This window comes from Scardinius erythrophthalmus, assembly GCF_964197995.2.
Source record: "Scardinius erythrophthalmus genome assembly, chromosome: 1".
Lineage (NCBI taxonomy): Eukaryota > Metazoa > Chordata > Actinopteri > Cypriniformes > Leuciscidae > Scardinius > Scardinius erythrophthalmus.
This window is the reverse complement of record NC_138221.1, coordinates 21,973,861-21,999,314: the sequence shown is the minus strand read 5'-3', so window position 1 is coordinate 21,999,314 and position 25,454 is coordinate 21,973,861. Positions and strand designations below refer to the sequence as shown.

Sequence of the window (25,454 nt, the reverse complement as noted above, 5' to 3'; positions counted from 1 at the left end):
TCTGGATATGACCAATCTGGAGGGAAGCCATGTGTTTAGTGAGAAATAGAAACCACTTGATCTTATTGATTTGAATTAGGGCTGTTTTCGACTAAGGATTTTCATAGTCGAATCTGATTCGTTAGATTTTGCCGTAGTCGACTGATAGTTGAACCTTTTTTATATAACGATATATCCAACGATATATATTACGATACTGCGAGCCATCAATCCAGGCTGACGTCAATTATTACCATTCCATGATATTAATAATTTCACTAATAAGCAAGCTTCATTACAAGTGACAAAAAGGTCACTTAATATTTTATTCCAAAATTTGAACATATTTCTGTAAGAATTCGGTGAACGTTCTACGCAATCCAACTTGGCGGCGCTCTTAAAAAATGTTTGTTTATTAGGCTACAATTCCTCAAAATAAGTAAAAAAAATTGTATTCTCTCTCTCTCTCTCTCTCTCTCTCTCATATGCAGTGGATGCGTTCATGTAAACGGCACATAAAAGCTGTCACTAAGAACCAGAACCAGCAAAAGTAATGATTATGAATATGTAAAATATTTCAATGAAACATTTTGTTTATTAATAAACAAGTGTTTTCTGTTTCGGCTGCAAAGATGAAGTTGACGATAGGCTAGCCTAACTCGCGATCTTCGCAGTGAACGCGCCGGAGAAAAATGCACATTTCGGATTACATAGTTTTATTTTGTTTTGAATGGTTCTGTTTAAAAGTAGAGATTTCTGTAGATAATATATATATATATTTCTATATTTTTTTTTTAGGTGTGTGAGGCTACCTTATACGCTGAGTTTTGGTTCATGGATGATAGCTTAAGCTCCAGGCAGGCGCTTGCGCCTCCGTATAGAATATCTCTGTTATATTTACTTTTTATTTATTAATCAAGGAAATTGGATCATGAAACACTGATTAAAATTAAGATACAATTAATACAAAACGAAATTCGTTTTAAAGAAAGGCTTTGTGCTTTCTGTTTGAGGTCTCTGTGAAAGTTTTTAAGCAGTCATTTAGTGCCGCTTTCAGTGCGGTCGCGTCCGTAACTGTCACGTAACATTGTTTTTTCCTCATAAATGCGAACACGAAAAATAAAAGACAAAAGACTTTTTAAAAAAGACAACCATCCACAACTTTATAATACTCCAGGAAAAGTAGGCTACTCTTTTTGGTCAACATCCTCCTTTTTGTAGCCGAAATAGTCCCAAATAGCCGACTATATAGCCAAGATATTTTGACTTTCTTTTTGGTACGAAATCATCATTCGTAACCCCAGTGTAACCGCACTGGCTTTAGTAGTACATTTAAAATTAGCTCAAATGATTTATAGGGAATTTTAATAATTAATCATGAATATGATTAATATTTTGCATACTACAGTTACATTAATTTATTCGAATTTGAATATAGATTGATTTGTATATATGAATAATCAATCACAACGAATTATAATTCATCATTCATATATCAATAATCCTATTTCAGATAGATTATGAGATAATCCTTAATGGAAATTAATGTAATCATCAACGGTGGTTTGTCCAGCAAAACGGCCGTAAGATTAACTTAACAATTTCTCAACAAAATTATCTCTTTCTTATAATTCGAAGAAAGCTATATTTTCTGGCCATGAAAATTACTTTCTTGTTCTTATAAAATTAGGTTACTTAAAAGTAACCAAGCAGCTTTGTAGCTTAAGATCGAAAACATCTCATTGACTTTAGTTATGAGCAGGCAGACAGAATCACTCAAGTATATAGAATTTTAATAATTGGACTACATTGACCTAATGAATACAAAAATACTACAGTTTACACAAGTAAATATGTATGTACAGGACATGTAAACAAAACACAAGACTAAGCGAATAACGATAATGAGGGAGAGGATGAAAGAGTGTTCTGACAATGAGAGAGTTGAGAGAAAGTGAAACTAAACATGTGCGATCAAAGAAATATCACAGTTAGGCAAAATCAAAGGCAGTAACCTTGAGAGACAACAAGAAATCAGATTCATCAAATCACAAATCAAAATAGTACTTGCGTATGGTTCTCTTTGTATTTGCTGAAGACGAAGAGCTCCTTAAGAGCTGGGCGTGTTTCCTCGTGTCTTTGGGCGAGCCCGACTCGCGCGAAGTTTAAAGGTTCACCGAACGTGAAGTTGCCAGAAACATGATTCAGAGTTCATCTCCCTTTGGGGAGTGAGAAACGAATATGAAAATAAAACTTAGTAAAGAAATTGAACGGAGATGAGGACTCCCTAAAGAGCCGTGCTCTCAGGAGTTTCCTCAGACGCAGTGCTCGTGCACGTCCTCAAGGAAGAGGAGCGCGCGCCGCGGGATTTTCAAAAGAGTCTTTTCCTTTGAGTTGAAGTTGTCGGCTGAAGTTCGAAGACGAAACAAAACTAAAAGACTTAAGAAAATAAAAGAGAAATTCATTCACGAAAACGGTGAATGAATGCTCCCTAACGGGAGCCATGTGGGTCTTCTCGCTGATGAAGCGGGTTCGTAAAAGCAGGAACAAACAAGACGAAAGAAAATACCGAACTGAACTGAATGCAGAGTGTAACTGTTTTTCTAGGGTAAAGAAATGTCACTCCTCCCTTGGCTTAGGCCAATTGGAACGTGACATTCCAGAAGGGAGAAATTTTCTTTGTCTCTCTTAGGAGTTCAATTTGCATGTTTTATGACAGTGTTATTATGTGATCAGTTATACTCTAACTATGGTAAAAATAGTATAATACATTTTTCCAGATCCTGATGCATATATTTGGTTTCAGTACAAGGAGAGCTTTACGTGGATACCGAATTAGATATGTTTCGAAGGTACACGTCGAGATAGATTCTTATTCTATAAAAATAAGCTTAAAGGTTAAACTAACAACCTCGGAATAAAACGAACCCAACATGTGATGTACATTGATAAGTGGGAATTGAAGATTGGACTTTAGAAAGACCAACATGACACATCTATGATCTCACCACAGTGGGCACATCTGAAACATTATTCCTTTAAGGTTTACAAGAATACAAAAACCCATCGCAGAGAAGAACAATCGTGGAAAAGAGAAATTACATTCAGGTTTACATATTTCTTCAATGGTTATGCATAAATGTATGATTTAAGTAGGAGGAAAGATTAACACTAATTCTGCTCTTCTCCTAAAGTTTCTGTTGCTTGACATTCCATTAGGCAATAAAACAAAGGGGGAGGGGGAAAGAATGACAGAGAATGAAGTGGTGAACATTCTCTAACTACAACACTATTGATTGAAGAATACATTTCAAAACCACACCTCTATTATAAAGCAAACCTAAACAGACAGGCATAATGGCATTGTACTTATATGAAAATTATATTTCTAAGTTCTAATACCAAGGTGTGTGTGTGTGTGTGTTTCGTTATCTCTTTTGTGGGTCCTTTTGAAGCTCCCCACAGGGAATAAGGAATGTTGTTTCCAGGATTCTGGAGTATCTCTGAGGTGCAGTTAACGTCGTAAAAGTCAATTTGTCGCCGACTAGCTGGAGCCGAAGCATGATTTGCACTCACGAGTTCAAAGTGCACCAGCTTTTGTATTCAGGAAGAAATGTTTTTAGCAACACAGAGTATTTGAATTTGTTAATTCAAACCAACGACGAATGATTCGATAGCCAATGTTGTTACACCAGCAACAAGCCATACAACAAACTCGTGTTTACTGTGTGTGCTACCATTCTCTTAATACACCATGGGTGCTACTACTACCCTTCAAATCGCATGTTCCGGCGATGTGACTATCGCTCATGCGCACATCGCGATGTCGATGTTAAAACAGAATATCGTTCAGCCCTAATAATAATATAGGGTTTATGTCTGTATTGAGAAAAGAGTGGTAGAACTGTTTGTTTGTTTTTTGTTTGTAAAGTTAACAAGCCTTACCCGTTTCAAATGATACGCCATGTTGGTTGTCGTCGTGTGATATGAAAGAAGCTGCTGACACAACTTGCACTTAACTTTCTTTGGGTCATCTTTAACCTTCTCAAAATACTCCCACACTTTTGATGATTTTTTAGAAGCCATTGTGAGCCAATAAATCCGTAAATGCTAACAAATGGGGTCCGGATGTTACAGGCCTGTAGTGTGCTGCTGCTCATTGGTTACATAACACTTCCCTACTATTCGACTATGAGGTTCATAGTCGAATCAGACCTCTCCGAATCGAATCGTCGAATCCTCGACTATTAGAAGTCAGCCCTAATTTGAATGCTTACATTGGATTAATAATTTTAGCTGAAGTGTACAGATCAAAGGGAGAGGCAACTGCCAGTTTATGGAGTACAGAGTGTGGAAGGCCAATATTTCACTCAGGAAAGATTCCACATCATTTCTTGGGTCATTTGTTATGATGACCGTGAAACCAGACCCAGTAGACGTGAGAGGGGCAAATTAGCGGCAATCAGAGATGTGTGGGATAAATGGGAAGAAATTCTGCCTCGTCTTTACAACCCTGGGCCACACATTACAGTGGATGAACGCCTTGTACCATTCAGAGGACGCTGTCCTTTTCGCCAGTACATTCCAAAAAAGCGAGCCATCAGGTGGAGCACCTGAGAGAAACCAGGGGATGCATGTGGTTCTACAAATGAGTGAAGGGCAGCAAGGTCACTGCATAACCTGTGACAACTTCTTTACATCATACAACCTTGGTGTCGAGCTACTCAAGCGAAAACTGACTTTGATTGGAACAGTGAAAAAAAAAAAAAACCTAAGCTACCCAGAGAGATTCTGAACATGGAAACGTGCATTTGTTTCTATGAAAATGCAACAGTTTCCTACTGCCCTAAAAGAAACAAGAATGTCCTTGTGATGAGTGCAATGCAGAGATGTATCACTGAGTGCAAGAGAGGACCTGAAGCCAGAAATGATACTGGACTATAATTCCACGAAAGGAGGGGTTGACAATTTGGACAAAGACACATAAGCCTACAGCTGCCAGCACAGGACTGTCCGTTGGCCTCTGGTGGTCTTCTGCAACATCTTGGATGTGTCAGCGTATAATGACTTCGTCCTGTGGCGTGAGATCAACCAAACCTGGAGTGAGGGCAAATTGTTCCTGGAGGAGCTGGGAAAAGCTCTCATCACACCTGAGATCCAGAGACGCGCCTGCCCACCTCGATCACCAGCGGCTGCAGCTTTGGTTGAGTCAGTGCAAGCAGGTGGATCTGGAGTCAGACCCACAGAAAAAGAAGGATTGAACACAGATGATAGGAAAAAACGGAAGAGGTGTGCCCATCCAAGCGCGTCAGCAAAACCAGCACCATGTGTGTGAAGTGCAAGAAAGTCATATGCAGAAAGCACACACTTGCTGTGTGCTCATGTCAGAAGTAACTTCTTGACTTTATGAAATGAGTTTACAAAACAGCCAACTTAGGAAAAGTAAATATTTTCATTATACAGCTACATTTAATTGTTCAGTTATGATGTTCTAAGCAAAAAATAAAAATAAATAAAATAAAATTACAAAAATGTATATGGAAAACAAGTCAGCATACTGTTTATTTTAAAATTTTGTCAAAACAAAACAGTTTTAAAAAATGGTTAAAAAACATTTTCATTAAATCATATCTTCAGATATATATATTTTTTGGAATATTTGACAAATGTTGATATGGAAGGTTTACAGTTTGTACCTGAATCTTTGTTGTTTTTCATAGTGTGATTTTTTAGGAATTGTATTGAATCCAATTAGGGTCAATTTGACCCGCTCCATAAAGGGTGTACACAGAAATCGAACTGTACACAAGGGTTAACAATGTTCACGAGTGGGTGACCGGGGAAACAATAACAAACTGTGACCACCCTCCCTACACCCCAGATGAGGAGAGCAGGCGCCCGTGGCTCCGTCCTGACTCCGCATCCTTTAATAGCCTCCAAAAGGTTATTCTGAACAGGCAGCTCCTCCAAAATCATCCACACAGGTGAATTAGAGAGTGTTCATGCTCTTTATAATAAGTATGTAACAAAGAGAAAAGCCTTCAGCTATTAAAGTTTTGAAGCGCGTCTTCGCCTGGCTGCACCGGACAACACCATCAACATAGAGAGAGAGGGCAACAACCAAGACAGGTGGACACAGATTAAGGCAACAATTTTCAAAGGCTGCCGGTCATTACGTGGTGGCACAAAATAAAGAGCAAACAGCCTACAGTTTCCGAAAGGATATCGTCAATGGAGCCATCTTAAGACGAAGGGAGTCCGGCACCATACAGGCTACCTTACAGGAACAGAAACAGGAAGCTACCTTGGGCCAACACAGAGGGCTTACCAAACCGGACAAAGAGCATTCTGCGACACAACACCTTAGCCGGTTCACTTGGTAGGAAAAATTAAACCGTCAAATCAGAAACATATAGACACATATGTATATAAACACATTTACCATCAGTGTTGGGCAAGTTACTTCGAAACTGTAATGCGTTATTTATTACTTGTTACTGTCATTTCAAAGTAATTCGTTACATTACAATATTACTGTATTTAAAATGTAAGGCATTACACTACTATTGCTTTTAAGTTACTCTCACCAAAATAACTGCAAATATGGATTTGGCAATCTAAATGTAGCGTATGATGCTCAATTAGCTCTACACATCCAGTAGAAGGTGATGTGGTATCCGACTGAGCTTGGACCCATAAGAAATTTTACATGTTGTGTAGATTTTAACACATGTTGTGTAGATTTTAACACATATTGTGTCAGTTTTAACACATGTAGTGAGTGTGCTCAGGGACAACACATGTTGTGTCAAATTTAACACACAACCTGTGTCGATTCTTAACACATCTCTCTGTGTTTATAAGGACTGCACATTTTGTATTACCTTTAACACAACTAATGTGTTATTCCTCTTACACAGAAGTGTGTTGAAACCTTTTACACACTAATGCGTTATAGTTACACAACTTGTGTCAGATATGTGTCACATGTGACTGTAGTCGGTGTGTATTTACCAGAGTTACTTCCTGTGTTTTTACAACTGAGTGTTGGATGAACACTGAAACGTATTGTTAACTTGTGTTTATGGAGTCCAGTGACATTTAATAAAGAGTTGTTTGAACATTTGGATGTTTTAGACATCATGAATCTACATAGACAAGCTCTTATTGAGAATTAACTGAGGTTAAGATGTTGATGTTTCACTGAATGTTTTATTTGAAGTCACCAGAATCGTGATTAATGGCTCCTTTATTTGAGCTCTTGACCCTTTACTCTTCTTTTAGTGTTTCTCTGGCTGCTTTAACTGTATTTTAATAAAATACATTTGTTATGGCGAGTGATGTTTCTTGATGATGTCATAATCAACAAGTGCAGATCTGATCATGTTTATGAGTAAATGGATGGTGCACATTTAATTTATTTATGTACTGTTAGTTATAACAATCTTGTGACACTACATCATACTGTCCAGTAGTGCAGAATAATAAAATAAATGTTTCCTGAAAATTTTAATCTGTAGCAGAAATTAGTCAAACACAGACCTCAAGAATCAGCGTATGAATCTCAACAATGGTGACAAATGAAAAGCTTCATGCAGCAATGCATGCTGGGAGTCATGGATGAGATTTGTACAATGGTGGCACCCAGCATGCATTGCTGCATGAAGCATTTTGTTTGTCACCATTGTTGAGATTCATACGCTGATTCTTGATGTCTGTTTGATACCTTAGACTGTAAGATTCTGAATGAACTGTGTATTTATTAATTAATTTTAACCTAATTGCATTATGCTAATCTATTATGTATTACACTCATCTTTCAAATATTAAACTCTTTCTGAGCTTCAGCTGAACAATCTTACATGTTCATGATGATAATATTATCATCTGAGCATATTTTTCTCGTATTTATTTCTGCTGTTTCAAATGTGCAAATTAAAAACACATTTACAGCAATCAGAGAAAACTGATGTTAAAGAGTCAAGGGTCAAGAGCCCAAATAAAGCTGACACTAATCACGATTCTGGTGACTTTAAATGAAACATTCAATGAATCGTCAACAGCAAAACCTGTTAATTCTCAATAAGAGCTTCTGTAGAGTCTGACAGAAATAAAGTCAATCTGGTTATTAATAACAAGTGAAATCAGCATTTGAAAAAGACAATGAAAAAGAGGTATGGTGTGATTGGCTGCAAAAAAACAACCGTTAATCTTTAAGTTTTCATGAATTAAGATTTAATTTATTTATTTGAATAAATTACTTTATTTATTTTAGAGCATTTTATGGGATACCATATAAAATATACCTATAATTTTTTTTCATAAAAACTGCCCTCCACCCAGTGCTATTCTATCCAGAGTTACATTTTAACACACATTGTGTCAAAATGCCATCAACACATCTTGTGTGTTGTTTTTTAACACATCTCTTTTTAGAGTGTTTCCAGTGTTACATTTTAACACACATTGTGTGTTAAAAATCTACACAACATGTGTCAAAATGCCATCAACACATCTTGTGTGTTGTTTTTTAACACATCTCTTTTTAGAGTGTAGGAGGGTTTAGCACAGATCTCCTCAAATCTCGTAATTTCAGTCTGTAGTACAAATTTTGCAGAGCGAGTTACACTTAAAATAGATAGTTAATTGTTAGTGGTTTGTTCAGATCTATAACCCTAAAGTATAAACAATAATATGCTTTTGTAAAAAAAAAAACATCAATGATCTGATGAAAACAGAACTGGTTCAATTTCTAGTGCTGTAAATATAACATCCATGCTTTTAAGATATTCATGATTTAGACCTTTTTGTTTTTACAGTCTAGAAGTAAAAGGTTAAGTCTCATTTGCACCCACTGGACTGCTCTAATGCACATAAATCACCCTTGAGACATGCAAGCTGCTTTAGTTTCAGATTTAATTTGCATTTGCTCCAGGGTGGAGGGTGGTGGGGGCCCACAGCAATATTTTTTTCCTCAAGCTACGGCCCTGATAATTCCAGTTGCCAAGCCTGGAAAGGATCACTGCAATAGCATCAAATTATAGACCAATTGCTTTAACATCTAATTTATGCAAAGTGACGGAGAGAGTGATAATAACCAGATTAAACTAGAAAGGAAAAACTTACTACGCTCATTTCAGACTGGCTTTAGAAAAGGGTGTAATACAGTGGATTCAATAATATCTAGAATCTAAAATTAGAAAGGCAATATCGAATAAGGAGAAATTGGGGTTTTCACTGATGTGGTAAAAGGCCTATGATATGCTTTGGAAAGAGGGACTTTAAATTAAATTAGATAAGGTGGGAATTAAAGGAAACATTTATATTGGATAATGGATTTTTTTTTTTTTGATGAATTGGACCAAGGGTTGGAACAAGTTAGTCTATGACTTATTCAGCAGATAACAGGACCCCACAACACTGTAAAAATGTTATTTGCTATTTACTTAAAAAATATGGTAACAATATTACACATGATATTTTTGAGTAGTTTTTAAGGCTTGATTTATTTAATTAAATGTACCTGAATTAATCATGTAAAATCCCTTAAATTATTTAGTCTATTACACAATATATTTTATATTTTTGAATGCACAGAAAAAGTTAAGGGTGTATACTATTATTATTAAGTATTTAAGAGATACAGATTTGATTAGAATGACATCTTTCTTTCTTTCTTTCTTTCTTTCTTTCTTTCTTTCTTTCTTTCTTTCTTTCTTTCGAGGCTTCACACTCCATCCCAGTAGGAGGCGTAACGCACATCAAGCTCGTTTGCCAACCACCGAAAAAAAAAAAAGAAGAAGTCGGCTGAGGTCCGTCAAAGTCCTTTTAGGCAAGTCGTGCCACTCGGCCGCCATCTTGGCAACGCCTCCGGGCAGCTATTTCGGACTAACAAGACCAGGCTCCTATCTAAATGAATGGGCAGAGAGTCAGAACTGCACTTTCACTGGTCACCGGGACATAAAAACTGCATGTATAGAAACAGCAGTAAAATATGATAAAAATCGCTGAAAAAGTTTGATGACTTTGCCCCAAAATAAGGTTTAAAATGCCTTTTTCCCCACAGGTTATACCTTTACTACGCATGCGCAAGGGTTCACGTTCACGACACCAAACTTCATTTACGTCTCTATCCAGAATGCCGGTGTTGTGCCAAGCACTTAAACAATTATGTATTTAAATGTCTGAAACCTAAAATAAACATTATGTGGTTAAAACACTGAACAGTTGTGATAGAGCCTATGACAAGCGCTGAGCGCGTCCGTCTTTGGCTCAGCGCCAGCCACAGCGCGGAAGCACAGGTTGGATATGGCAGTTATGTCACGTCACTCTGCATTCGCTCCTTAGTGGTCAGCTGCTGACTGTTAAAAGCAGATGATTGGCTTTCCAGCGGGAGGGGCGGGACATGTGCATACAACCGCCATCTTTGCCGTTACGGGTTTTCCTTATATAGTTGTATTGAGGATTGAGGAAGTGGCATGTCTCATATAAATTGTCTCTGGGTCCGTCTTGTTTTGTTTACTGTGCTGTCTGAAGTTTGCTGCGGGTAAATTTTCATCCAGTACAAAATAGCTCATAAATAGCTCTATTTTGCATTTTAAATAGAAACAAATCGTTTACGTATGCATGCTTTGTTTCATTTTATGTCAGTTTTCGCGTCGCATGAACAAGCTTCCCAGCTAACATCCAGCGGGCCAGTGGCGGACCACCGGTGGCAAAGTTGGCGGCCCACCGGCGGACGCCGACGGCGGATCACTGGGGTTTTGCTCATCGTTATTCTAGCGGACCTCCAGCGGCAGCCGCCGCTTTCCCGACGGTGGTCCGCTATCGTGCCGCTGGTTTTTAATAAGTGTTTTCTGGCGGACCACGGTTTATAATCAGTTACTCATGCTAACCAAAATAAGCAATGTATAAAAAATAAGCAATGTACACCAGTCTCAATAGCAGTTGCAAATTTATTTTTATTAAATTAATTTTCAGTGAACAGATGAAATGGATACATTTGCATTACATTTATCAGATTCTTTTATCCAATGTGACTATTAGTCAAGTACATTAGGATAATTTGTACCCTTTTGAAAATTAACCATGGTTTTACCACAGCATTTGCAGTAAAACCATAGTTGCTAACAAAATGGTTTCACAACAACCAAGGTTTAAAAACATGGTTATAAACATGATTAGGCTACCATATTTTTACAGCAATAGCTCATCGTCTCCGTGTATTCTCTTTCCAGAAAACTTCAATGTGGTTTCGGTTTCGTTTTGATTGCTTCTATTAAAGGACAAAAGCCCTGTTTACAGATCGTTTCTGATGAAATAGAACGGTTAAGATTAAAAGTTGGACACATGCTGCTGTCCCGAGAATTTTAGGTTTCTTTCGCTTCTCCTCCCCGCCTACAGAATGGCAGCTTATGGGCACTGGAACAATCCTTCCAAAAAACGCATTAAACTTTCGTTTACAAAGACGTGAAACCAGAGAGTGTCTAATAGGAAGAGAACTGGCACTCTCTGGTTACTTCCGGTTTCTAGACTGGCTGCAGTAACACGTCTCTTTCCATGCGGGAGCGCTCGCAGGCGAGTGCAGAATGAATGGAGGTCTATGGCTCTACAGCCATCAAAAACCACTTTTCTCAGGATATAATTTTTTTCTAGTAATTTGAATGTTGTATTCGAAAGGAGATGCAAAGAAATTACACATTGCTGGGTGTTAGATTTTTTAGAGTCACTTATTTGCTTTAAAAAGTCTTTTAAAGTGTCAATGACGTCAAACACATCGTACGACCAGAGATACTGCTTTACGGCAATCCTTCAGTCACTCTGGTGATTTCGCGCTCTGCACTTTCTTTTCTCTCAAGGCATCGACAACACAGCTGACACAGGTAAATACACGTGCTAGAAGAGTTTTTGTTTTGTTTGTTTCTGGTCCTGCTTCTGATGCCACGATGCCATTAAGCGGTATCTCTGGTCGTAATCAGGCCTTCACTGACCAATCAGCGTTCATTAGCAGAATGCTAGCGTGTTATGGGCAACAACAACTTAACCTGTAAGAAATCGAAAGGACATAAGTACTCGTTCATTCAACTTTCAACCTTTAACCCATTTTGAACATGCAAAACCTACAATAAAATCTGAGATTTCTCAACGGCAGTCGGGTGAAAGAGACACATTTAGCCGTCTAGCCCCATTGACTCCCATTCAGTCTGCGCTTGCCCGTGATCACCCCCAGTGGAATTCTAATGGAACTGCAACCAAGATCGATACAATGGGGCTAATAGGAAGTGCCAAGGCTCTCTGTAGACGGGCTCTGGTGAAACTCACCGAGTGGTCAGGGGTGTTCACTGATATGCTCACACAAAAATCGCTGCAAAATATGCTTTCCAACAGGTTTTATTGTAGTTTTTGTCAAACACACACAAAAAAAAAAAAACAGACAAAAACTACGATAAAACCTGTTGGAAAGCATCTTTTGCAGCGAATTTTGTGTGAGCATATCAGTGAACACCCCTGACCACTCGTGAGTTTCTTTGTAAACGAAAGCTTAATGCGTTTTAGGAAGGATTGTTCCAGTGCCCATAGGCTGCCATTCTGTAGGTGGGGGGGAAAGCGAAAGAAACCTAAAATTCTCGGGACAGCAGCATGTGTCCAAATTTTAATCTTAACCATTCTATTTCATCAGAAACGATCTGTAAACAGGGCTTTAAGTGTAAAATACCGAACTTGTCCTTTAAAGGAACTGAGCTCTGTAAGCCTGTATACTGTAAATGATGATTACAGCTTTCTTGCGCCGCTTTAAAAAAACAAGCAAAAAAAAACATAGGCCTACTTTGTGAATTTAAATAGGGGAGAGCTGGGACGATTGAAACGCGGGACGGATGAAACACTGAGGCTGCGTCCCAAGTCGCCTATGCCCTAAAAGTATGTACTCTTTTTGTGAAGAAAAAGTATACTTTGGAGCAAAAGAGTAGGCAAGCTTTGGGACACACTATCTTAACGGACAGATATGTCGCGTGCGTCCTGTCACCGGAAACTGCCCTGTCAGTCACAGTTAAAATCCTCCATTCAATCTAATTTAATTTCTTACCGTTTAGTGAAAATTGATCAATGAACTACATCTCTCTTGTCTCGCACTATGTACGCCACCAATATCGTATGTGTGCAGTCTCGTACAAAACACTCAGGCATGACGGCGTAACGTTACGATTATAATGTAAGACTATAGAAAAAATGACAGACGTTAGCTTCAGTAAAGTTAGCTTCATTCATTATCAGTTAAACCTGATCAAAGCCTATACTGTATAGATTCATATACTGTTCCTAGACTTGTGTTTCTTTTAATGCAAATTAATTTTCAATTACACAACACATGCTATCTCTGTAATAATCATCAATTGTCCAATCTTCAATAAATGTTATTTATCGTCTTCTGGTTGACCTCGATTTCATCATAATAATAGGCTATTCAACTAGCTAACACTCAATATGACTCAAGGAAGAAATGTAAGAAAATGAATTGTAAACGGATTTGTCTATCTTCGTCAAAATAGCCTGTTAGAAAGATTACAAAATGCGCATAGGCTTATCGCCTATTGTTTATTGGCCGACATAACAAAAATGGTTAATATGAACCTTTAAATTAAAATAAATTACAAAATATGTTTGTAACAATATGTACATAAGTTACTTGTCAGGTATTGTTCACAAAAATAAGCATTAGATGAATAGTTGCCGTTTAAACTGTTATGTTTCATCCGTCCCACCCTTGTTGCAATCGTCCCGCCAAACAAAGCACAACTACCGTTCAAAGTCAAATTTTACTTAAATCATTCTATATTTGTATCGAATAACACATGATACTAAGAGAACACATATGTGAGTTGTTAATCACAAAAAAAATTAAAATCTATCTGTAACCTTATCTTAGAAAATGACATTTATCTGAAAAGTGTTTGAACTGTCCCGGGCCGGCTCTCCCCTACAGCCTGTAAATATTTAAAGGGTTACTTCAGGATTTAGCATTAAGCTTTGTATTAGTAGAAAACCTGTAGTATTTTCGAATTACCATGCTTTCCACCCTCATATCCCCCTGAGACAAGAGATTTATGTATTTTTTGTCTGGAAAAAATCCTCCGATGACGCAAAAATCGTCATATTGCGTCATCGGAGGATTTTCTGGCCAGAGGCTAAAGACTACAGCCAGTAGATGGCATTGTTCCGCATGTTTTCAGCCCGCCCATAGAGGGTGGGATCTCACTCACAGAATGCACACAGTGTCAGCCGTCTTTCTTTGGAAGCTAAGCTAGCAGGATATTGTTCTGTGGAGAAAGCTGAATAGTAGGAGAAAGCCGAGTAAGTAACCATCCTCCTTTTCCCGGACTTGTCCGGCGGGCGAGATCGTTCAAAATGTCCGGGATTCAGCTTTTGCTTTATGCGGTCGCTATTCCTTGTTCACATGCACACATGAAACCCTGTTTCAATCTAACTGAATTCATTCCGATCGGTGAATTTGAATGTAGTGTTTACATGAACGCTAAACAAGTGATCGGTTGATGTGCGTTTTACCATTGCTAAGAAAAATTTCCGCTCCTCCGTGAGAGATGGGAGACCCGCCGGCGCGTCTCACTAATCATGCCACCGGCCTCGCGCTGTTCTACCGCGGCCGTCAGCCTCGTCCTGCTCGCCACAGTAAACATGATGAATGAATGGCGGCTGTAGAACGCAAAAGCCGAATCCCGAACATTTTGGACTATCTCTAAATCCCTGGCAAACTCATCACGTAGGCTAGCTTTGTTGTTTTAAACTGCGCACTATTACCGGTAGGCGTGGCCTCCTGAGACAGCGAAGCAAGTGCATTCTGGGAGTTGTTGTTTTTCATCCACATAAGCCAAAAATACATTTTCTGGCTTTTCTCAGTCTAGAAAGCTCCCAATTAAAAAATGTCTTCACTTTTTTCTACTTAAATGACCTATTTTAAATACACATTCATCTTCCCAGAGGTGAAGTATCCCTTTAAGTTGTCAATGCAAGTTTGCAGTCTGCATTGAATACGATAAAAACAGTTGTGCTCGCTGGGCGCTGGCTGAACTTAAACAAGCAACGAACAATGCTAGTTATCATTACTTTCAGTGTTTTGTGTTCTTTTCATGAAACTAGCCTTTACATTTAATGTAATGTAAAATGTAATGTAAACTACCGTTCAAAAGTTTTAGAACTGTAAGATTTGTAAATGTTTTTAAAAAGAGTCTCTTCTTCTCACCAAGGTAGTTATTTTAAATTGTAATAATATTTCACAATATTACTGTTTTTGCTGTTGTTTAGATCAAATAAATGCAGCCTTGGTGAACAGAGGAGACTTTTCTCAAAAACGTTACAAAATCTTACCGTTCTAAAATTTGTAGTGTAGCTTAGGGGAGAGCGGGGCACAAAGTAACGCTTTTTGACTTTCTCAGTTTGTGTAAATCTACTTACGGTTCAGAGTATTTATTTTTATAATTTCCCACATGTCTAGTACAATTATGTGTTTTTGTTTTATTAATACAGTATATACTTTTTTCTTGATATACCCCGAAAGAATGGAAGTGAAATGTGACAACATGCCCCATAGGTGGGGTACATTGTAACATAACATATGACAGCTTAAAATGTTATCTGATCTAATAAAAAATATACAAAACAAACTAAAATATTTTCTAAATAAAATACAATTAAAAAACTTTTTCATATAAAATCATGGCAATTTTTAATAATTAGGGTAAGTGTACCCATTAAGCCCACCAAAATCTAAGTCTAGGTTTTTTTTATAGATATTGACATAGTTTATAAGAAAAATAATTTGTTAAAATGCAAGATTAATCTCTCATTTGAAATTATATTAATTAGTTGATGTACATTTTAGAATATAAAATTAAGATAATTTAGGAATAAAGGCAGAAGTCTGGCATGGGCTTAATTGGTACTTTGGCACCATTTAAGCCCGCATGTGTTCCAAATAAGCACACATCATCATTGATTCACAAAATATAAAAAAATTAAATGATTTTAAAGAAGTAAAACATCAATATATTTATTCAGTGACAGGGAAGTATTAAAAAATCATTTTGCTAATGTTTGATTAGAGCCCTGGGATGGTATGGGTAGGTGTTAGTGGCCGGTGGTCTGGAGCCTTAAGTCTGCTTGACTGGAGTTGTAGCTGGAGTCAAGCTGGAAGTTTGACCGGGTGTATCTCGGGAGCCAAGCTGAGTTAGGGCTCCATACTCTGGGCTTAGGGGGGCCTCCTAGTGGGCCCCCCTAACAGTCCCAGGGGCTCAGGACTGTGGGGAATGTAGGGTTCCTCTGGGAGCTCTCCATGTCCGGAATCACAAGCCTTAACTCAGCTTGACTCCCGAATTATGCCCGGTTATACATAAAGGGCTTTAGGACAAAACAGGCTCTATCTCATTTGAATGAATGTGTGTAATTTGTGTGCAAGTAAGGTAAGGTTAAAAGGTTAGTAAGGTAAAAGCACACAAAGACATGTTATCATTAAACACTTTCAGAAAATGCATCAAAGTTTGCAATTAGAGGGATTCCTCATTGAAACACAAAAGGTGGGCTTAAATGGTTCCACAGTGAGTAATGGCAAACAAAGACAATGTTTTCCTTTAAATCAAAATCCTCTGGCATTTTTTTTCCCTTCAAACTTCTAATTTGTGACTGGCATTATTTTATTTTTTTTGCTCAAATACCTCTGCGCTTCTGTGTTAGTTAATTCTCACGTTAAAAACTCACAGTGTTCAGTCTCTAGGCTCACTGCATCCTGGACACCAATATTTTAATGATTCATTAAAGAGGAATCAATGGCCATCTGAGATTTTGGTATGAAAATAAAGGTTAGAATCATGATTTGGTAGTATTACAACAGATAGCGTGAGTTTATATTAGCACCATTTTTTGTTTGCTTCTGGCATCTGATAAAGCCAAACATACAGTAATTGCACTTTGAGTAGTATGATTATAGAGAATTAAGTGCACATAAACCTAGTGTATTAAGACGTTTTCTATAGTACACTCCTGTGTGAAATTGCTCAAATGTGGAAATTTGATATTGTAATGTTGTTTGAGTACATCTGTCTTGTACCTCAGGTTTGAAATACCTGCAGCATGGCTTGTGCACGGCAGTCTCCTACGGAGTACCTCAGAAATACTTGGGCAAAACTGGTGACCCATATGCAGAACCTTCCCCTGATCATTGAGAATCTTTATCAGCAGAGGGTTTTCAATGACCATGAGGTCGATGATCTCAAAGCCGAGAGGACAGAGTTTGATAAGGCCAGATGTATATTGGACTGGGTCACTAAAAAAGGGGAAGAGGCCAGTTATAAATTACTCAAGATTTTGGATGTCACTAAGAAGAGGACATTACATCCTGATTTACACCCCTGGATCAGCTGTTTTCCATTTAGCGTGGAAGATGAAGAGACCAGCTGTTCATTTGGTAAATAGATCAATGAAAAAAAAAACATTTTGGTGAAATCAACACATTTCCAATATAAATTGTGTTTTTATTGTTGTTTTAGGTACAAAGCCCTTTCAAAACTACCAGACAGCGCTCAAAAAGAAAGCAAAAAGGATTCTGAAGGACCAAAGAGAACGTTACGGTAAATATGGGGATGACAAGGCACAAGGAAACTTCCATTTTATACCTGTCGTTTTAGAGAGACACTCTGTGATGAAAACTCCTCAAAGCAAAATTAAATGGAAAAACAAAAAATGCAAAAAGCTGAGAGCATGCATTCCTACTGAGCAACAAGCACTTTCACCTGTGGATCTGCTGAGATGCCAAGAGAAGAACATCCTCCTCATAGGCAAACCTGGAATAGGAAAGACTACAGTTGTCCATGAAACGTTGCGTCTGTGGGCAGAGAAAGATGACCGAGAGCTGGACTACATGTTTTACTTTGATGAAAGTGATTTGTCTGGTTCTAGCAATGATGATTTGGAATCTATTTTGTTTAAAGTGTATTTAAAACCAATGGAAAAAGACAGAAAGGACGTGTTTCAAGATATTGAGGAAAACTCTGAGAATGTTGTCATTGTATTTGATGGAGTCACTTGTGTGCAAGAGCATTCTGTCTTAAAGAAGATCATCGATCACGAGCTTCTACCTGAAGCAAAGATTATAATAACATGCAGATCAGAAATAGAAGATGAGCCTCTTTTCAACTGGCGACACTGAAAGTGTATGTTGAAGGATTCAGTGAAGAGTCTATCAACGCTTACTATCAGAAGATGTTGGGGCACGATCCTGTTCTTCTAGATGTTGTTTTGAAGAATCAAGAGCTGTTCAGTCTCAGCCATGTGCCAATGTATGCATTTATGGTTGCCACATTCATTCAATTTAAAAATGACACAGATTTCAACCATCCACACACAGTCACAGAAATGTACATCCACATTTTCTGTCTTGCAGTGAAGAAACATAAAAAGAACACAGTTAAGCAAATAGATAAATACCTGAGAGAGATTAAAGATCAGGTTCATCTCTTGATGGAAAATGCATTCAATGCAACTATGCAGAAAACCCTGAACCTTCCAGACATAAGCAGTAATGAGGAAGATATTTGTCATGCTTTTTTGAAAATGATCACAACCACAGACTCACTATCTTCAGCAATGACATACTGTGTGTTTCTCCACAACACAATGCAGGAATTCTTCTCAGCTTTGTGGCTTCTTGGACATCCAGATGAAATTGAGAAAGTCCTACAACTCTGTCAGACTGAGGAGAATAAACACATGAAACATGTTCTTCCCTTCCTATGTGGACTTCTGGGAGAACACAACATTAAATTCATCAAATGTCTCTTCCCAGAGGATCAGATAAAGAAAACATCTGACTGGTTCATTGAGAAGTTTTTGGAAACTTTCCTCCAACCTCAGAGTGAAAGTGAAGAGTTTGATCTTCTCTATGTGTGTCAGTGCTTGTATGAGCTCCAGTCTCCTGAAGCGTGCTTAAAGTTCCTGGAGAAGATGGACCATCATCTTGAGCCTGAAGAGGATCTTGACCCTCATCAGTGTTGTGCTTTGGCTTACGTGATCACTCAGTCCAGAGATAAAGAGGTTTATGTGAATCTGGACGACTGTGACGTGACTGACGCAGGATTGATGATGATGCTCAGCTGCTCACCCAAGATCAGGTAATAGGGAATAGGGGTGAAATGATATATAGCAATATATATATATATATATAAAGTGACAATACTTTTTCATCGCAATACTTTTTTTTCACTCCAGGACTGAACTTACTGTATTTATAAATAAATTAAGAATAAATATTTATTCTTTCATCATGCACTCACCCCTGTGTCCTTTTAAACCCATAAGATTTTCATTCATCACATTTTTTTATGAAACCTGAGAGATTTGTTATGTACGGTGACGCATTGCTGCCACATACATATTATTTTTTTTCCCCAATTATGTCGTAATAACGAGATCTTATGTCGTTTTAACGATATCTTTTCTCGTAATGACGAGATCTTATGTCGTTAAAACGACATCTTTTTCTCGTAATAACAAGATCTTATGTCGTTAAAATGACATCTTTTTCTCGTAATAACGAGATGTTATGTCGTTAAAACGACATCTTTTTTTGCCCTTATAAGGACATGTGTAGTCATGTAAAAAATATGCCTTTATCCGCATAAAATTGACAGCCTATCGCGCCTTTATCACACGTTCAAAAAGCTTAAGCAAATAGTTGCAGCCCCCAATCATGCTAAATTAATCAATGAGGCCCTTTTTTGAAAATATATTTCATATAGGCTTTTTTATATTTTATATATGTTTTTTTTTAAATATGATATATTATATAGCCCTAATAAGATTTATTTTTATCTTCATCTTCATTACATAGAGATATAATTAAACAAAAAGTAGTCAAAACACATCTAACAGAACATAGCCTAAGTTGTTTATTTTTTACAACAGTGTTCTTATTTTGTTTAATTAACGAAATGTCAATCTTCGTCTTTATAACAGAAGATACAATAGGCTACAATACAAAAATCTTCAAGATGTATAACGGATTGTCACCTTATAAACAGTCCTTTTTTAATGGAATAATACACCCTTAGGCCTATAATAAAGAAAAAGCTTCAGTGATAAAGAATATGTTGTCCTTCCATAGAAACCCTTTATTATAAAGAAAATAGGTGGCTCTTAACGTGTCTTTCTATGGGAGGATGGCATTGCGGTGCACAGCAAATATTCAATGCATTCAATGCAAATATTCAATGGTAGGCCTATTCAATGCAAAGCAAAAATGAAAAATACAAGTAGCCAATAAAATAAACAAATTATTGTGGCATTAATTAATAAAGCCTAAACGAATTTGTTTAAAGAAAAACACCAGCGTTGGGTGTTTATCTGTATAGGCTAAGTGTTTCAGCCGCCCTTTTCAAACTGGCGCAATATCCGTCTGGCATGGCCGCTCGCTCTAACGTTAACCTAGATAAATGTGTGCTATTATGAAGCGCATAGTAGTGTTTGTGCGGAGTGTGGAGCGCGCAATATGACATGGATGGAGGCGCCGGTGCCATCACTCGCATTTCCCATCAACTGTGGAAACAACTTAAAATAGGCTACTCCATCATTTCTGGTCATACAGAAAATAATAATACATCAGTCGCAACTACTTTTATTTGTGTAAACTCACAACAACAAGAAAACGGTGTGCTTTTGTAAAATAAAAGAAAACGAACAGGGCGCGCTTTCATGATCTCTGTGAATTGGAGCGCGCCTCAAAAATGAACTGGAAAACAGTGTATAGACAAGCCTCACAGACATGAGAAATATAACTATAAAGTTTATACAAAAAAAATGTCCACCAACGAAAAAAAATCCAATCGAAAGCATATACGGGACGTATGGATATATGTATGCAGGCAGCCTACACTGATTTAGGAAAGACTAGTTCATTAATAAACAATTAAAATGCTTTGTTATTTTTTTTTTCAGATACATTTATCATTAGCATACTTTTGCCGGCGCTTTGCGGCAAGTTTTATGCATGCGCTTGAGCGCGGAATATAGCGTACACGCACCCAGCATTGAATATAAACGTGCGATTAGTCCTAATTGCTTAAATGAATGACTAGTCGAGAAAAATCCTCTAACTCTAATCAATAGCCTACATTTATTATCTGACATTATTTCATTAGTAATTAGTATCCAGCTCTTCATATTTAATTAGTTGAGTTAGCATAATTAATGAACTAATAAAATAATAAAATGAAATTTAAATTAAGATACTAACCATATATTTATATATATCATTGCTTATTCCACTACACAAAGGACTGTTTATAAGGTGACAATCCGTTATGCATGTGAAGATTGTAGGCTGTATCTAGAAGATTTTTGTATTGTATTGTATCTTCTGTTATAAAGACGAAGATTGACATTTCGTTAATTAAACAAAATAAGAACACAATGTTGTAAAATTTTCTGTTAGATGTGTTTTGACTACTTTTTGGTTAATTATATCTCTAGGTAATGAATGAAGATATAGCATATTAACAAAAATAAATCTAAAATATATTTCTATTATATATAAAAAAACGTATAGGCCTATTTAAAATATATTTTCAAATAAGGGCCTTATTGATTAATTTTGCATGATTGGGGGCTGCTACTATTTGCTTAAGCTTTTTGAACGTGTGATAAAGGCGTCAATTTTATGTGGATAAATGCATATTTTGTACATGACTACACGTCCTTATAAGGGCAAAAAAAGATGTCGTTTTAACGACATAAGATCTCGTTATTACGAGAAAAGATGTCGTTAAAATGACATAAGATCTCGTTATTACGAGAAAAGATGTCGTTAAAACGACATAAGATCTTGTTATTACGACATAATTGAGGGGAAAAATAATATGTATGTGGCAGCAATGTGTCACCGTAGTTATGAAACCTGATCAACACACATATTGTAGTAGTCACAGACATTCAAATATATGTATGTGTGTGTGATGTGTGTGAAGACTTTTTTTGAAGAATTTTTATATTAACTAACCTCTTAACGTTTGGGAATATTTATTTTGACACGTTTTTAAACTGTGATGATTGATTGCATTGTTTATCTGAAGCACATACTCATCACAGTGAAAGCACAAACATCAGAGCACATTTTTAGATGGTTTATTCTTATGTAAGTGCATTTATAGAGGAAGAGAGGAGAAATAGTGTGCAGCGCAAGAGTTGTTGTGCGCACGGTTTGTAAGAGATCCAGTGAATGCCTGCATTGAAAGTGTTTTTACTGCGTGATCCTCTGTGTTTGACTTTTAAACTATGTACTTTTCGACGTCCACGCAGGAGGCTATAAACGATGTAAAACAGTCTGCGGCTACCCTATGTGCTATGGTTTTTTACAACGCAAAATGCAAGAAAACGTCAGGACCGCACAAGCTAGCGGACGGTGCCATCAGCGATTGTATGCTGAACACGCTTAGCATCTCAGCCAGGGTCCAAAGTTAAAGTCACCATGAAATCAAAATGGAATATTGCTGTGTTTATTATGAAATATTTATTTGTGCACATAACTTTTTTTTTTTAAATCATAAATATCATAATAATTATTCAGCATAACTTCCCCTCTTCCACGCACTGACATCTCATCTCGTCTCTGATGACGTGTTTACTGCCGTGAGGACGGGAATATAAACTCCAGCAAACTTCTGTCACTCACATGAGATCAAAGCAGTAACAAACAACTGACTTTTAACACTTGCCAAGAGTCTATTGTCAGTAAAAATCGTTTTCACACAAACTCTTCTCTGCTAGTGCTGTAAGTTTGGGTCGCTTGTAACATGCGTTGAACTAAAGAGAAGCTCTAAGGTCTTCACAAAAATAAAAGTTTTAACATTTGAAAGCAAATAAATTAAGACATAAATATTAGTGCTATACTTTTACTGATGTTCTGTGCATTTAATTTGTATTATTATTATTATTATGATTATTATCATAATTATTATTATTATGATTATTATTAAATGTCTTTATTTTACAGTACAATTAGAATTATTGCTATAGTAATGTATTTCTTTATGAATTTGCTTAAAGGCAGGGTAGGCAGGTTTTTTCTAAAAAACTTTTTCCCAAATTTGTTTAAACTCTCTTTATATACCAATACATAATTGAAATGTAAGTACTCTGAAAAGGAGAGTATAAAAATCGAGTGTCTGTAGTCCCCTCTGGGCTGCAATAAACACAGCTACTTATTTCTATTCAGAATGAATAAAATGATTGGCTGGGCAGCTGTCACTCTCCCTCGCTACCATGGCTACCACCCTTGTTGCTACAGGAACTGCCCATATGCGCACACCCATTTAACTCGAGGAGGGGCACGGGATAAAGCAAGAGGTCAGACGAGAGTCATTATCGGCGTCCTCATCAGAGCCAACAGTGCTTTCATCGTGGAAGCTCTTACATGCAAAACACCGTATATGTTCTGAATCTTGCACGAAATTCACCTTCATCACAGCGTAACTGATGGTAATGGAAAAAACGTGTATCAATGCAACCTGTTTTTAGCTTTGCCTTATGTTACTAGCTCGTTACCGAATCAAACTCAATATATTTTAAATAGTGCTGTCAAACGATTAACATATTTAATCATGATTTATCGCATTAATGTCATAGTTAACTCGCGATTAATCGCACATTTTTATCTATTCTAAATGTCTCTTGATTTATTTTTGTCCCATTATTTTTTTCTCATTTTAATGCTCTTATCAACATGAAAAAAGCGGATTGGCTTGCTTTGTGCAGATTTTTTTATTATTGAAAACAACATTGGCAATACTGTTCAATTTCACACTAACATTCTCACTTGGAGCAAATAATCTCTCACACAATGTAACACTGTCCATCAATAAAAGGGTGAAAGAAATCCTGACGAGGTGTGTGTGGCCATCATAAACAGAAGTGTGATTCCCCTTATAGTTGGAGCACACCCTCCGGCCCCCCTTCTTAAAAAGAGGGACCACCACCCTGGTCTGCCAGTCCAAAGGTCTGTCCCCGACCGCCACGCGATGTTGCAGAGGCGTGTCAGCCAAGACAGCCCCACAACATCCAGAGACTAGAGGTACTCGGGGCGGATCTCATCCACCCCCGGTGCCTTGCCACCGAGGAGTTTCTTGACTACCTCAGTGACTTCAGCTTGAATGATGGACGAGTCCACCTCCGAGCCCTCTGCCTCTGCTTCCTCAGTGGAAGACATGACGGTGGGATTGAGGAGATCCTCTAAGTATTCCTTCCACTGTCCGATGGCATCTTCAGTCGAGGTCAACAGCTGCCCACCTCCTCTGAAAACAGCATTGGTAGGGCACTGCTTCCCCCTACTGAGGCGTCGGACGGTTTGCTAGAATCTCTTTGAGGCCGACCGGTAGTCCTTCTCCATGGCCACACCGAACTCCTCCCAGGCCCGGGTGGTTGTGGAGGCAAAAAATCGGGCCTGTGAGGAGTTCAGGAGCCTGTCGGTACCCGTCAGCTGCCTCAGGAGTCTCACAAGCCAGCCAGTCCCGATAGGACTCCTCCTTCAGCTTGACGGCATCCCTTACTTCCGGTGTCCACCACCAGGTTTGGGGATTGCCGCCTCGACAGGCACTGGAGACCTTACGGCCACAGTTCCGAGTGGCCGCGTCGACAATGGAGGTGGAAAACATGGTCCACTCGGACTCCATATCTCCAGTCTCCCCCAGGATCCGGTCGAAGCTCTGGCGGAGGTGGAAGTAAAGATCTCTCTGACAGGGGATTCGGCCAAACGTTCCCAACAGACCCTCACAGTACGTTTGGGTCTGCCGAGTCTGTCCAGCTTCCTCCCCTGCCATCGGATCCAACTCACCACCAGGTGGTGATCAGTTGACAAATCCGCCACTCTCTTCACCCGAGTGTCCAAAACATACGGCCGGAGGTCAGATGAAGTGACCACAAAGTCGATCATTGACGTCTGGCCTTGTGAACTGATAGACACCCTTATGCTTGAACATGGTGTTCGTTATGGACAAACTGCAACTAGCACAGAACTCCAATAACCGAACACCACTCGGGTTCAGATCAGGGGGGCCGTTCCTCCCAATCACGCCCCTCCGTGCTGCCCACGTGGGTGTTGAAGTCCCCCAGTAGAACGACGGACTCCCCAGTCGGAGCACTTTCAAGCACCCCTCCCAGGGACCCCAAGAAGGCCGGGTACTCTAGACTGCCGTTTGGGCCATAGGTGCACACGACAGTGAGAGACCTATCCCCGACCCGAAGGCACAGGGAAGTGCTCACCGGGGTAAACTCCAACACACGGCGGCTGAGCTGGGGGGCAATAAGCAAACCCACACCAGCCCGCCACCTCTCACCATGGGAAACTCCAGAGTGGTAAAGAGTCAACCTCCCGCACAATCTCAGGCTCCTTCCCCGCCAGAGAGGTGACGTTCCACCTCCCT

The 25,454-nt window shown here is 38.3% G+C and overlaps 1 protein-coding gene and 1 pseudogene across 2 annotated transcripts in view; one reads left to right on the top strand and one right to left on the bottom strand.

Moving 5' to 3' along the window:
- Positions 1-25,454, bottom strand: part of LOC308697009 (uncharacterized protein) — a gene marked incomplete at its 3' end in the record, with an annotated part of 215,586 nt that overhangs the window by 46,689 nt on the left and 143,443 nt on the right. The window lies entirely within an intron of this gene.
- Positions 10,511-25,454, top strand: part of LOC308687116 (nucleotide-binding oligomerization domain-containing protein 1-like) — a 74,769-nt pseudogene continuing 59,825 nt past the window's right edge. The window contains exons 1-3 of the transcript XR_014032238.1: positions 10,511-10,525; positions 17,101-17,452; positions 17,535-19,154. The product of XR_014032238.1 is annotated as a nucleotide-binding oligomerization domain-containing protein 1-like (transcript). The remainder of the gene's footprint in view (positions 10,526-17,100; positions 17,453-17,534; positions 19,155-25,454) is intronic.